This window comes from Balaenoptera musculus, chromosome 4 (assembly GCF_009873245.2).
Source record: "Balaenoptera musculus isolate JJ_BM4_2016_0621 chromosome 4, mBalMus1.pri.v3, whole genome shotgun sequence".
In the NCBI taxonomy this organism is placed as follows: Eukaryota; Metazoa; Chordata; class Mammalia; order Artiodactyla; family Balaenopteridae; genus Balaenoptera; species Balaenoptera musculus.
This window is the reverse complement of record NC_045788.1, coordinates 95,740,310-95,755,113: the sequence shown is the minus strand read 5'-3', so window position 1 is coordinate 95,755,113 and position 14,804 is coordinate 95,740,310. Positions and strand designations below refer to the sequence as shown.

The window sequence follows — 14,804 nt, the reverse complement described above, 5'->3', positions numbered from 1 at the left end:
TCTAGAGTGCAGGCTCAGTAGTTGTGGTGCATGGGCTTAGTTGCTCTGCGGCATGTGGGATCTTCCCGGACAGGGCTTGGATGTGTGTCCCCTGCATTGGCAGGCAGATTCTTAACCACTGTGCCACCAGGGAAGTCCCCCTCTGCCCATTTTTAAAATTGGATTTTGTTGTTATTCTTACTGAGTTGTATGAGTTCTCTATATATTTTAGATATTAACCCTTTATCTGATATATAGGTTGCAAATATTTCTCCCATTCCATAGGTTATCTTTTCATTTTATTGGAGCTATCTGTTGCAGTGCAGAAGCTTTCTAGTTTGATGTAATACCCCTTGTTGATTTTTGCTTTTGTTGCTTGTGCTTTTGGTGTCATATCTAAAAAAATCATTGCCAAGACCGATGCCAAGGCGCTTCTTCTTCTAGTATTTTACAATATCAGATCTTATGTTTGTTTTTAATCCATTTTGAGTTCATTTTTGTGAGTGGTGTAAGATAGGGGTTCAATTTCATTTGTTTGTTTGTGGTTATCCAGTTTTCCCAACACCATTTTTCCAAAAGTGGCACCAACACCATTTTTGAAGAGACTATGCTTTCCTCATTATTTGTTTGCTCCCTTATCAAATATTAGTTGACTGTTTATGTGGAGGTTTATTTCTGAACTCTTGATTGTATTCCACTGGTCTATATGTCTGTATTTATGCCAGTACCATACTGTTTTGATTACTATAGCTTTGTAGTACAGTTTGAAATCAGGACATGTGATACCTTTAGCTTTGTTCTTTTTTCTCAGGATTGCTTTGGCTATTTGGGATCTTTTGTTGTTCCACATAAATTTTAGGATTGTTTTTTCTATTACTGTGGAAAATGCCATTGGAATTTTTATAGGGTTTTTTTTTGATAGGGATCTATAGATGACTCTGTTAGTATAGGTGTTTTAACAATATTAATTCTTCCAGTCTATGAACATGGGCTCTCTTTCCATTTGTTTATGTCTACTTCAGTTTCTTTCATCAAAGTTTTCATTGTATAGATCTTTCACTTCCTTGGTTAAATTTATTCCTAATTATTTTATTGTTTTTGATGCTACTGTGAATGGGATAGTTTTCTTTATTTTTTTCCCAGATGTTTTGTTGTTAGTGTATAGAAATGCAATTAATTTCTGTATGTTGATTTTATATCCTGAAGCTTTACTGAATTTGTTGATTAGTTCCAACAGTTTTTTGATTGAGTCTTTAGGATTTTCTAAATACAGGTGACCCTTGAACAAGATGGGTTTGAACTGTATGGGTTCACTTATACGTGGATTTTTTTTCAGTAGTAAATACTTCAGTACTACATAATCCACAGTTGATTGAATCTATGGATGTGGAACTGCAGATATGGAGAAACCGTGTATATGGAGGGCTGACTATAAGTTATATGCAGATTTTCGACTGTGTGGAGGGTAAGTGCCCCTAACCTCTGCATTGTTCAAGGGTCAACCGTATGAGATGATATCATCTTCAAATAATGACAATTTTACTTCTTCATTTCTGATTTGGATGCCTTTTATTTCTTTGTCTTGCCTAATTACTCTAGCTGACACTTGTAGTACTATGTTGAATCAGAGTGGTGACTGTGGACATCCTTGTCTTGTTCTTGATTTTAGAATAAAAACTTTTACTCTTTCACCATTGAGTGTGATATTAGCTGTGGGTTTGTTGTAAATAGCCTTTATTAAATTTACCTTCTATACCCAGTTTGTTGAGAGGTTTTTATCACGAAAGGATGTTGTATTTTATCAAATGCATTTTCATTCTATTAATATGGTGTATCACATTTATTGTTTTGTGTATGCTGAATCATACTTGCATCCCAGGGATAAATCCCACTTAGCCATGGTATATATCCTTTTAATATATTGTTGAATTAATATTTTGTTGAGAAGTTTTGCATCTGTATTCATCAGGGATGTTGGCCTATAGTTTAGTTCCTTGTAGTGTCCTTATCTGGCTTTGGTATCAGGGTAATGCTGGTCTCATAAAGTGAATTTGGGAGTGTCCTCTCCTTTTCAATTTTTTGGAAGAGTTTGAGAAGTTTTGGTGTTGATTTTTAACACCAGCTTTTAGTTTTGTTGATCTTTTCTGTTGCTTTTCTGGTCTTTAATTCATTTATTTCCACTGTGATCTTTATTTCTTTCCTTCTGCTAACTTTGGGCTTAGTTTGTTCTTCTTTTTCTACTTCCCTGAGGTGTAAAGTTAGGTTGCATGAGATCTGTTTTCTTAATATATACATTTATTGCTATGAACATCCCTCTCAGAACTGCTTTTGCGGTAGGTTTTCCATAGGTTTTAGTATGTTATTTCCAGCTTCATTTGTTTTGAGATATTTAAAAATATTATCTTTTGACTTATTCTTTGATCTATTGGTTGTTCAGGAGTACGTTGTTTAATTTCTACATATTTGTAGATTTTCCAGCTTTCCTCTTGTTGTTGATGTCTAGTTTCATACCATTGTGGTCAAAAAGGATACTTGGTGTGATTTCATTCTTCTTAAATTTGCTAAGACTTGCTTTGTGGCCTATCATGTGATCTAAACTGGGGCATGTTCCATGTGCACTTGAGAAGAATGTGTATTCTACTGCTGTGATTGAATGTTCTATAAACGTCTCTTAGGTTCATTTGATCTAATATATGGTTCCAGTCCAATGCTTCTTTATTGATTATCTGTCTGGGGGATCCATCCATTGCTGAAACTGGGGTATTGAAACCCCCTCCTATTACTATATTGATGTCTATTTTTCCCTTCAGTTTTGTTAGTATTTGCGTAATAGATTTAGGTGTTTTGACATTGGGTAGGTTTAGATTTATGATTCTTATATTTTCTTGATGTATTGATGCATTTTTCATCATATAATGATCTTCTTTATCTTTTGTTACTGCTTTTGGTTTAAAGCCTATTTTGTCTCATATAAGTATAGATAACCCCCTTTCTTTTGGTTTCTATTTGCATGTAATGTCTTTTTCCATCCCTTCATGTTGAGTCTTTTTATGTCATGAAATCTGAAGTGAATCTATTGTAGGCTGCATGTAGTTGGGTCTTATTTTTTTATTCATTCAGCCACTCTGTGCCTTTTGTTTGGTGAATTCAATCCACTTACATTTAGAGTATTTATTGATACATAAGGACTTATTAATGCTATCTTATTAATTGCTTTCTATTTGTTTTGCATTTTCATTGTTTCTTTTCCCCTCTGTTTATGCCTTCCTTTTTTAGTAAATTGGTGATTTTCCATGGTGGTATGCTCTGTTTTCATTTCTTTCGCTTTTGTGAATTTTCCTTATGTTTTTGTTTCTTGGTTACATAAAACATTTCATAGATAAAGCAGACCATTTTAGGCTGATAACAGCATAACTTCAATTGCACACAAAGCTCCACCTTTTTCCCTCCCTTTTATATTTTTGATGTCACAGTTTACCTCTTTTTGTACTGTGTATTTGTTAACAAGTTATAGTAGCTGTAGTTATTTTCTTTAACCTTTATACTATAGTTAAGTGGTTAGCACACCATCCTATTACAGAATTAGAGTTTTCTAAATCTGTATATTTATCTCCACCAGTGTGTTGTACACTTTTGTATGTTTTCATGTCACTAGCATCTTTTCATTTCAGCTTGAAGAACTCCTTTCAACATTTCTTGCAAGGCAGGTCTAGTGGTGATGAACTCCCTCAGCTTTTGTCTGTCAAGGAAAGTCTTTATTTTTCCTTCACATCTGAAGGATAACTTTTCCGGGTATTCTTGGCTGGCAGTTTTTTTCTTTCAACACTTTGGATATGTCATCCACTCTATCCTGACCTGTAGGTTTTCTGCTTAGAAATCCACTGAGAGCCGAATGGGCATTCTTTTGTAGATTACAATATTTTTTCCTTTGGCTGTGTTTAAGATTCTCTCTTTATGCTTGTTTTTTGACAGTTTCATTATAATGTGTCTTGGAGAATGTCTTTTTGCATAGAGATAATAGAGTGATCTATTAGCTTCTTGAACTTGGTTGTCCAAGTATATCCCTAGGTTTGGGAAGTTCTCAGCTATTATTTCTTTAAATAAACTCTGCCCCCTTTTCCCTCTCTCCTCTCTCTCAAACCCTGATTATTCTAATATTTGTACATTTGGTGGCATCTCATAGATCATGTAAGCTTTCTATGCTCTTTTTCGTTCTTTTTTTCCTGTGTTCTCTTCTGATTGGTTTATTTCAAAGTTCCTGTCCTCTAGCTCCCTTATTCAGTCTTCCATTTGATCTCCTTTGCTATAGATGCTCTCTATTGCAGTTTTTTCATTTTATTCATGGAATTTTTCAGCTCCAAAATTTCCATTTGCTTCTTCTTTATGATTTCTATCTCTTTGTAAGTTTCTGATTTTGTTCATGTATATTTTGACTTGTTTGTCTATGTTTTATTGTAGCTCATTGAGTTTCCTCAAACAGCTATTTTGAATTCTTTATCTTCTAGGTCATTAATTCTGTGCCTTTGAGCTTGGTTATTGGAGGATTATTGTTGTCTTTTGGTGATGACATGTTTCCTTGATTCTTTATGTTCCTTGTACATTTGCATTGCTGCTTTCACACTTGAAATAGCAGATACCTCCTCCTGTCTTACTAGTTGCCTTTAGATGGGATAAAATGTTCATTAGTCCTGTTTTATCTGTGTTTTTTTCTGCCCTTGTACGGGTACACTTGCTTCCCATGTCTTGCTTCTTCTTGTGGCACAGTTCTTAACCTTTTCTTACAATCCACCAGGATAGCTGCTGTTAAGCTTTTGTTTTCCAGAAGGAGGCACTATGGCTTAAGTTTGTGTTTCTCCCTTGTCCACAGAAACTGATAGTGTTCTGTTTAGCAGAGTCTCACTTACTGCCTCATTTGGGAGCATGCACAGGAGCTGCTGGTTCCAGAGTGTGGGGAGGTGTGAGTTTAGCACTCAGGGCATTGGGAGTGCCCGTGGGCTCTGTGGAAAGATTGTCGGGTGAGGGTCTCCCATGGGCTCGTGGGCGGACTCCCTGCTAAAGTCCTGAGCACAGTTAGCAGGAACTGCATCCCTTCAGTGCCCTTTGATATTCTTATCTGCCTCTTTCCTGATCCCTTCCCTCCCTCCAGTCATGGAGTTCCCACCTCAGTACTTGGGGTGCTGCTGAGTTAAATGGGTTTCTCTCACGGTGGGGGTAGCTGGGCGCTACTTGCCACTCTCCTTTTCCCTCTTGGAAGAGGGCGCTCCTGGGTGGTTCAGCCCTGGGCTTGTTATGTGTGGGGAGGGGCAGTGCTGGCAAAGTTCCTCTTACACTCTTAGTCACATCCAAACTTGTATTTTTTTTCTTTCTGGGATTTCCCCTTGGGAAGACTGGATTTCTACAAATTCTTTCTCATCTGTTGGTATCTGCCTGGGTCAGCACGCTCCAGGTTTTCCCTGACTGTGGCCAAGAGGGATTGGGACAAGTTCACTGGCTATGCTGTCTTCACTGAGGTTTATCTGCCTATTACCAGATACACATGTGGTCGAGACTCCTTCTAGGTCCCTTGGCATGTGGTACTGGATCCCACAATTCCCACAGAGGCACTTTTGTTTTTGGATGGGTGCCTGATTTGTTGTTAAAAAGGGGGACAAAAAAGGAGGAGTGTCTTGGACAAAAAAGGAGGAATGTCTTATGCCGTGTCATGATGCTGATCATGTCAACTCTGCTAGGGAAAAATTTTCAAAGTCATTATTACCCTTTTTAGTGAACAAATAATACTGTGTGTTCCTTTAAAATGAAGGAGCCTAATGAAATTCTTCTAATTGAGAGTGTCTGGATACAAGTGTAAAATGAAAGGGAAAAAATACAGAATCTAAGAAGATCATTAAAAATCCATTTGTATTTTGGGATTATTTTTACCTTGTTTGGCATTATGTTTACCTCGTATAGGATTTTGAAGTGATTTGGCGTAGATGGGGAGCCTGAGGCCTTGTTTAAGTGGTTTATAACAGGTAATACTAGCTGTTGAGGAGAGTGGTTTTCAGTTTTGCTTTGCTGTTGTTGTTTTCCCTTGCAATTTAACTTATTGCATAATGTCAGATGCAGTTCCCTGGGTTAGGTACTAAAAAGGTCCTGCACCCAATTTCCAGTGTGGGTAGGGGGGATTTTTCCATACCACCAGGCAATTCTTGGACACCAGCAGGGTGACCTACAGTTCAAATCAATTCTGACACTGTAACTGAGCAGGACCCTATGGGCCCTTCCTGGACAGACCCCCTCCCCCAGGTCCCTCTGCCTGCCTGTCCTTTGAAGAAAAGCTGTAGTTTCTCAGGCCTCCCAAGAGTCACAAAAGCCTGGCCCAGGAATTAATGATTGAAAGGACAATATAGTGACAAAAGTAGCAGTTGGGCCAGGAGAACTGGTAACAATTGAAACAGTAAATCAGCCACATGGCAGTCACAGTATCTATAGTTCCTCCCTGAAATACATAGATAACAGTATCTGATACACATTCCTGAGTTGTTTTACAGATGCTAAAACCCCCACCAAATAGAAGAAGTTAACTATTTGATGATCATGAGCACATAGCCCCCAGACCATCTGGAACCTGAAGATTGATAATGTTAACCCCTGTGACACCGCCTTGCTACCACACCATCAACCAGTCAGAGAACTGTGCACGAGCTGATCATATACTCTGTGACTCCCCTCCCTTCCCTTCCCTTTAAAAAATGCTTCCCTGAAACCCATTCGGGAGTTGGGGTGTTTCTGAGCACTAGCTGCCCTGGACTCCTAGTTTGGCGCTTTACAATAAACGCTGCACTTTACTTCCCCACAACCTGGTGTCAGTAGATTGGCTTTACTGTGAGCAGGCGAGTGGACCCAAGTTTGGTTTGGTAACAACACTGTCTATCTGAAGATAGCATCAAATCCCACAGGTTAAGGGCTCAGTCCTATAAGACTCTCCCCCAACCCCAACTTCAGATGCCAGTCACAAGTCCAGGTTGTCACCTGTGCTTCTGACTGACTATAGATCAGAAGTTCCAATGATCTCTGCCTTGGCTTCAATTAATTTGCTAGAGCAGCTCACAGAAATCAGAGAAACATTTTACTTACAAGATTACTGGTTTATTATAAACAATTTTAACTCAGGAACAGCCAGAAGGAGGAGATGCATAGGGCAAGGTATATGGGAAGGATATAGAGTTTCCATGCTCTGAGTGCACCATTCTCCTTGAATCTCCATGTGTTCACCAACCCGGAAGCTCTCCAAACCCCATCCTTTTGGGTTTTTATGGAGGCTTTATTCCATAGGTGTTATTGATTCAGCCTCCAGGGGTGGAGGTCAAGGGTGGGACTGAAAGTTCCAACCTTCTAATCATGGTTGGTTCTCCTGACAACCCAACCAGCCCCCATCCTCAGGTGCTTTCCAAAAGCCACCTCAGTAACATACACCCTGCTGGGGTGGAAAGGGGCTTGTAACGAAGAACAAGGCACCCATTTCCCGTTTATGACTCTGAAGTGTTTTCAGGAACGGAGGACACGAAACCAAATATTACAGCAAAAGATGCTCCCATTGCTCTTATCGCTGCCAAGGATTTTGGGAGCTGTGAGCCAGGAACTGTGGATGAAGACCAAATGCATATTTCTTACAAATCACAGCATTGCAGGTACATAGCTATTTTTCCTATCCATTTGTTCATCTGTCCTTCTGTCTATTAAGAAAATAATTAATGAAAAGTATAAAACACTTGAAAGAATAGAGAGTGGTATTAAGTACGTAATTGAATTCCCTCCCCAGTCTTCACTCTCAATGTTGTTTCTTGGATGTAACTGCTTGTTTTTAATTATTTGCTTAGTTAGCACTAATTACACATTGCACAGTTATATCTTGTTTTGTCAGCTTTACACTGTACCTTCTGACCTTTCTGCATCAGGCAGTGCAGCATGGTTGGTTAAGTTAAAACACAGACCGAACTCAGACTGCTTGGGTTCTAGTCGAGGTTTGCTGCTTATAACCTATGTGACCTTGGGCAAATTATCAAGCCATTCATTGCCTCAGTTTCCTTATCTATCATATGGCATAATAATAGGACTTATCTCATGGGATAATTTAAACATTGTATTAAAAGATTTATGTAAAGTCTTCAAAAGAGTGTCCAGCGAATAGGTGCTTAGTAGATGTTGGTTGATACTGCTGTTCCTGTTAAGATAATGAAAGATGACGTCTTCTGCTGACTCACACTTTCTGTCACTCTCTTTCTAAACTTTGTAAAATTATTTTTATTTCTGTGCATTAAAATAATGTATTTAGATCTTTTCTTTCCCTAATAGCATTAGATAGCACATTTTAACTCCCTCCTGTAAGTGAGGAAGAAAAGCACTTCTGCATTATTTTACATTTGACTTCTGTTAGCTAGCGTATAACTTTTGCATCATCAGGCTTTATAATCTTTAGTTTTATTGCTCTAACTATAATTAAGGCTAACGTGTACTCTTTATGGATTGCTTCTTTTTTTAAAAAAATTTATTTATTTAATTTATTTAATTTTGGCTGCATTGGGTCTTCATTGCTGCGCACGGGCTTTCTCTAGTTGCGGCAAGCGGGGGCTACTCTTTGTTGCGGTGTGCGGGCTTCTCATTGCGGTGGCTGCTCTCGTTGTGGAACACGGGCTCTAGGCGCGGGGGCTTCAGTAGTTGTGGCACGTGGGCTCAGTAGTTGTGACTCACGGGCTCTGGAGCACAGGCTCAGTAGTTGTGGTGCATGGGCTTAGTTGCTCCACGGCATGTGGGATCTTCCCAGACCAGGGATCGAACCTGTGTCCCCTGCATTGGCAGGCAGATTCTCAACCATTGCACCACCAGGGAAACCCTGGATTGATTCTTATACTTAAAAAATATAACATTATGATAATCGTGTAAATGTTAGTCAATATAGAACATGATCCTTTGAAACCAAATCTATATCTCTTGATGGAGAATGTCCCAAACACCAAGGTCAAATGGATCTTTTTTATACACTACCTCAGTTGCTTAATCATGCTGCATTTTAATTTGCTTCATATTTTAATGATGACTTTCTTATACCTCTTCTTGTTTTGTTTTTTTTTTCTGGAGTGCTAGTTGCCTTTTCTTTCTGATGAGAGAAAATACTACCTTCTGTAACATGTCATGAGGATTTTCCTTCATATGATTTGTTGAATTGAGTCCACTTGCTTCTTCTCCTTTTTTTTTTTTTTAAAGATGTTTTTGATGTGGACCATTTTTAAAGTCTTTATTGAATTTGCCACAATATTGCTTCTGTTTTATGTTTTGGTTTTTTGGCCGCGAGGCATGTGGCATCCCAGTTCCCCGACCAGGGATCGAACCCTCACCCCCTGCATTGGAAGGCGAAGTCTTAACCACTGGACCACCAGGGAAGTCCCTCCACTTGCTTCTTCAAGGCATTTTGTTTTTTTTTTCCCCTCAGAGCCCTCTATCTTCCTATTTCAGTGTTCACTGATTATTGTCTTGACCTGTTGCCCAGCTGTTATTCTGAGTGCTTTTCACTGAATTCCTGGGTTGGTTTCACTGTTGCTCATGTCTTTCACTTCCTTGGATTTTTCTTTCCATTTTACTGGGTTAAATCTTCAAATAATGTTTTTCTGAAAGGGCACATGGGAACAAAGCTTACATGTCTGAAATTGTCTTTATTTTGCCCTCATGTATGATTTGTATTTGGATTTAGAATGCTGTATTCAAAATCCTTTTCCCTCAGAACCTTAAAACTTTGCTCCACTGTCTTCTAGTGTCCAGTATAGCAAAAGACAAGGCTAATGCCAATCTAATTCTTGTTTTTTTATTGGTAACATTGTTCTCCTTTCTGCAAGCTATTAGGACCTTTTCTTTACCTGTGAAATTTTACAAGGCTCTAAGGTGAGGTTTTTTTTTTTTTTTGGTAGAAAACTTTATTGTCAAACAGGCAGATCTGCTCACTAATAAGAAAAGAGCTTAAACATCTGAAATTTAGAGACAGAGCATAAAATTTTGAGATACAAAATATTAGAAAGCCATTGTGTTTTACAGTATGTAGCCATTGTGTATGTACAGTATTTTACAGTATGTAAAATGCCACAATATAAATAACAATTAATGTCCAAACTAGAAAAGACTGAAGTCCTTATAAGGTCATCTTCTAAGCAGAAAGGCCAAAGTGAAGATTAAGGACCAGTTCTAAGAGGGTGTAAAACATGGTCTTTGGAAAGCACTGGAGTTCTATTAAGGCACTTTCTTGCATACCTGGGATAAATCCCACTTGGTCATGGTGTATGATTCTTTTTACACATTGTTGGATTTGATTTGTTAATATTTTGTTGATGATTTTACATCTGTGTTTATGAGGGAAATTTGTAGTTTTCTTGTAATGTCGTCTAGTTTTGGTATTAGGGTAATGCTGGCTTTATAGAAAGAGTTAGGAAGTATTCCCTCTGCTTCTATATTCTGACAGAGAGTGTAGAGAATTGATACAATTTCTTCCTTAAATATTTGGTAGAATTCATCAATGAATCCCACCTGGGCCTGGTGGTGTCCGTTTTGAAAGGTCATTAATTGTTGATCCAGATTCTTTACTAGAGATTATAGGCCTATTCAGATGATCTGTTTCTTCTTGCATGAGTTTTGGCAGAGTGTATCTTTCAAGGAATTGGTGCATTTCATCTCAGTTATCAAATTTGTGGGTATAGAGTTGTTCGTGGTATTCCTTGATTATCCTTTTTAAAAAAATTTATTTAGGGCTTCCCTGGTGGTGCAGTGGTTGAGAATCTGCCTGCCAATGCAGGGGAAACGGGTTCGAGCCCTGGTTTGGGAAGATCCCACATGCCACGGAGCAGCTGGGCCTGTGAGCCACAACTACTGAGCCTGCGCGTCTGGAGCCTGTGCTCCACAACAAGAGAGGCCGCGATAGTGAGAGGCCCGTGCACCGCGATGAAGAGTGGCCCCCACTTGCCGCAACTAGAGAAAGCCCTCGCACAGAAACGAAGACCCAACACGGCCAAAATAAATAAATAAATAAATTAATTAATTTAAAAAAATTTATTTATTTATTTACCTATTTATTTTTGGCCATGTTGTGTCTTCGTTGCTGCACGCTGGCTTTCTCTAGCTGTGGTGAGCAGGGACTACTCTTCATTGCGGTGCGCGGGCTTCTCATTGCAGTGGCTTCTCTTGTTGCGAAGCATGGGCTCTAGACGTGCAGGCTTCAGTAACTGTGGCTTGCGGGCTCTAGAGCGCAGGCCCAGTAGTTGTGGTGCATGGTTTTAGTTGCTCCGCAGCATGTGGGATCTTCCCCGACCAGGGCTTGAAGCCATGTTCCCTGCATTGGCAGGCGGATTCTTAACCACTGCACCACCAGGGAAGTCCCTTGATTATTCTTTTAATGTCTATGGGATCTGTAGTGATGTCTCTTCTTTCATTTCTGATAATGGTAATTTGTGTCCTGTCTTTTTTCCTTAGTTAGCCTTGCTGCAGGCTTATTGATTTTATTGATCTTTTCAAAGAACCAGCTTTTGGCCTCATTATCTTTTCTCTATTGATTTCCTGTTTTCAGTTTCATTGATTTCTGCTCTAATTTCTAATTTCTTTTCTTCTCCTTACTTTGGAGTTGATTTGCTTTTCTTTTTCTAGTTTCCTAAGGTTGGAGTTTAGATGATTGATTTTAGATCTTTCCTCTTTTCTAATAATGTGCATTCAGTGCTGTAAATTTCCCTCTAAGACCTACTTTTACGGCATGCCGTAAATTTTGATAAGTTGTGTTTTCATTTTCATTTAACTAAAAAGATTTAAATTTTCTATTGATGTTTCTTCTTTGACCCTTGTTTTATTTAGAAGTGTGTTGTTTATGTTATTTTATTATTTATTTATTTGTTTATTTATTTATTGGGCACCCCTCGTGGCTTGTGAGATTTTTTTAGTTCCCCGACCAGAGATTGAACCTGGGCCCTCAGCACTGAGAGCGTGGAGTATTAAGCACTGGACTGCCAGGGAATTCCCAGAAACGTGTTGTTTAATCTCCAGGTATTTGGGGATTTCCTAGCTATCTTTCTCTTATTAATTTCTAGTTTAATTGCATTGTAGTCTAAGAGCAGACATTGTATGATTTCTATTCTTCTCAATTTTTTATGGTATGTTTTATGGCCCAGAATATGATCTGTTTTTGTGCATCTTTCATGTGAGCTTGAGAAGAATGTGTAATCTGCTGTTGCTAGGTAAGTAGTTTATAGATGCCCATCATATCTAGTTGATTGGTGGTGCTGTTGAGTTCAACTGTGTCCTCACTGACTTTCTGCTTGCTGGATCCATCCATTTCTGATAGTGGGGTATTGAAGACTTTAACTACAATAGTGAATTCATCTATTTTTTCTTGCAGTTCTATCAGTGTTTGCCTCACATATTTGACTTTCTGTTGTTAGGCACATACATGTTAAAGATTGTTATGTCTTCTTGGAGAATTGACCCTTTTATTATTATGTAATATCCTTCTTTATCTCTGATGAATTTCCTTGCTCTGAAGTCTACTCTGTCTGAAGTTAATATAACTATTCCTGCTTTCTTTTGATTAGTTCTAACCTGGTATATCTTTCTCCATCCACTTACTTTTAATCTATATAAGTGTTTATATTTAAAGTAGGTTTCCTAGAGACAACATATAATGGAGTCTGACAACCTCTGTCTTCTAACTGGTGCCTTTAGTCCATTGATGTTCAAGGTGATTATTGATATAGTTGGATTAATACCTGCCATAGTTGTTACTGTTTTCTATTCATTGTCCTTGTTCTTTGTTCCTATTTTTGTCTTCTGCTCTTTTTCTGACTCTTGTGGTTTTAAATGAGCATTTAAAAAAATATATTTATTTTATTTATTTATTTTTATTTTTGGTTGCATGGGGTCTTAGTTGTGGCATGAGGGATCTTTCGTTGCTGCACACAGGCTCTTTGTGCAGCACGAGGGCTACTCTCTAGTTGTGGCATGCGGGCTACTCTCTAGTTGTGGCGTGCGGGCTTCTCTCTAGTTGTGGCACACGGGCTTCTCTCTAGTTGTGGTGCTTAGGGTCCAGAGTGCATGGGCTCTGTAGTTGTGGCATGCGGGCTCTCTAGTTGAGGTGCTTGGGCTCAGTAGTTGTGGCGCGTGGGCTTAGTTGCCCCGCAGCATATGGGATCTTAGTTCCCTGACCAGGTATGGAACCTGCATCCCCTGCATTGGAAGGCGGAACCTTAACCACTGGACCACCAGGGAAGTCCCTAATTGAGCATTTTATAGATTCCACTTTGTCTCCTTTCTTAGTGTATCAGTTATATTTCTCATTTTACTTTAAGTGGTTGCCCTAGAGTTTTCAGTATGCATTTACAAGCAACTCAAGTCCACTATCAAATAATACCATACTGCTTCATGGGTAGTGCAGGTACCTTATTAATAACAAAATATTCCTAATTCCTCCCTCCTGTCCCTTGATAATTGCTGTATTTTTTTCCTTTTAGTATGTCTTGTAATTTTTGTTGAAAGCTGGACATGATGTACTGGGTAAAACGAACTCCAATAAATAGGCTTTTAGTGGTGTGGGGGTGAGGTGTAGGGGAGGTGAAACATTTTATAGTCCTATGATCCTCAGTCCTTTAGTGAGTCTGTGAACTTCAGAATTGTTTCTTAGTCTTACCCCCAACCCTTAAATTGGATAGAATGGTTAGAGTGGGCTGGAGTTGGGTATGTCCCTTACCGCAGTTTGGTTAGGCTCTTATAGAACCTCGGTAGGTTAGGCTCTGGTAAAACCTCAGTAGATTAGGCTCTGGTAAAATAGTTTTTCTTGAGGGCAGGCCTTGTTAAGAAGAATGGAATATTCTGATATTCAGTAGTCCCACCATCCACTGTTTCGCTTTCTGTGGTGTCATTTACCCATGGTCAACCATGATCTGAAAATATTAAATGGAAAATTCCAGAAATAAACAACTTACCAGTTTGAAATTGTGTGTTGTTCTGAGTAGTGTCGTGAAATCTTGTGCCATCCTGCTGTTTCCCACCCAGGATCCACAACCACTGACATCATTGTAGCTCAATCCACGATCACCCGACACAGATGATCCTTTTTCTGACGTGTTGTCAGAAGGTCAGTAGTAGCCTAACGCTACGTCACAATGCCTGTGTCATTCACCTCACTTCATCTCATCACATAGGCCTTTTATCCTTTTACACCATCACGAGAAGAAGAAGGACAGTACACTAATAAGATATTTTGAGAGAGGGACTTCCCTGGTGGTCCAGTGGCTAAGACTCCATGCTCCCAGTGCAGGGGGCCCGGGTTCGATCCCTGGTTGGAGAGCTAGATCCCACACGCATGGCTGCAACTAAGACTTCGCATGCTGCAACTAAGAGTTTGCATGCTGCAACTGAAAGATCCCACACGCGGCAATGAGGATCCCGCACACCACAACAAAGATCCTGCATGCCGCAACTAAGACCCAGTGCTGCCAAATAAATTAGAAAAAAAAGATATTTTGACAGAGACCTCATTCACATAACTTTTATTCTAGTATATTATTATAATTGTTCTATTTTATTATTAGTTATTGTTAATTTCTTACTGTGCCTAATTTATAAATTAAACTTTATCATAGGTATATATGTGTAGGAAAAAGCGGTATATATAGGGTTTGATGTGACCTACAGTTTCAGGCATCCACTGGGGATCTTGGAAGTATCTCCTGTGGATAAAGGGGGACTACTGTCCTTCAAAATGATTCCTTTTCCCTTTCTCCTTCTGGAAGCACCAAAGGGATTTTTCTCTGATATTTGCTGTG

At 39.0% G+C, this 14,804-nt stretch overlaps 1 protein-coding gene across 3 annotated transcripts in view; it reads left to right on the top strand.

The window, feature by feature from the left end:
* The window catches only part of NXPE3 (neurexophilin and PC-esterase domain family member 3), a 54,367-nt gene that overhangs the window by 13,893 nt on the left and 25,670 nt on the right, over positions 1-14,804 (top strand). The window lies entirely within an intron of this gene.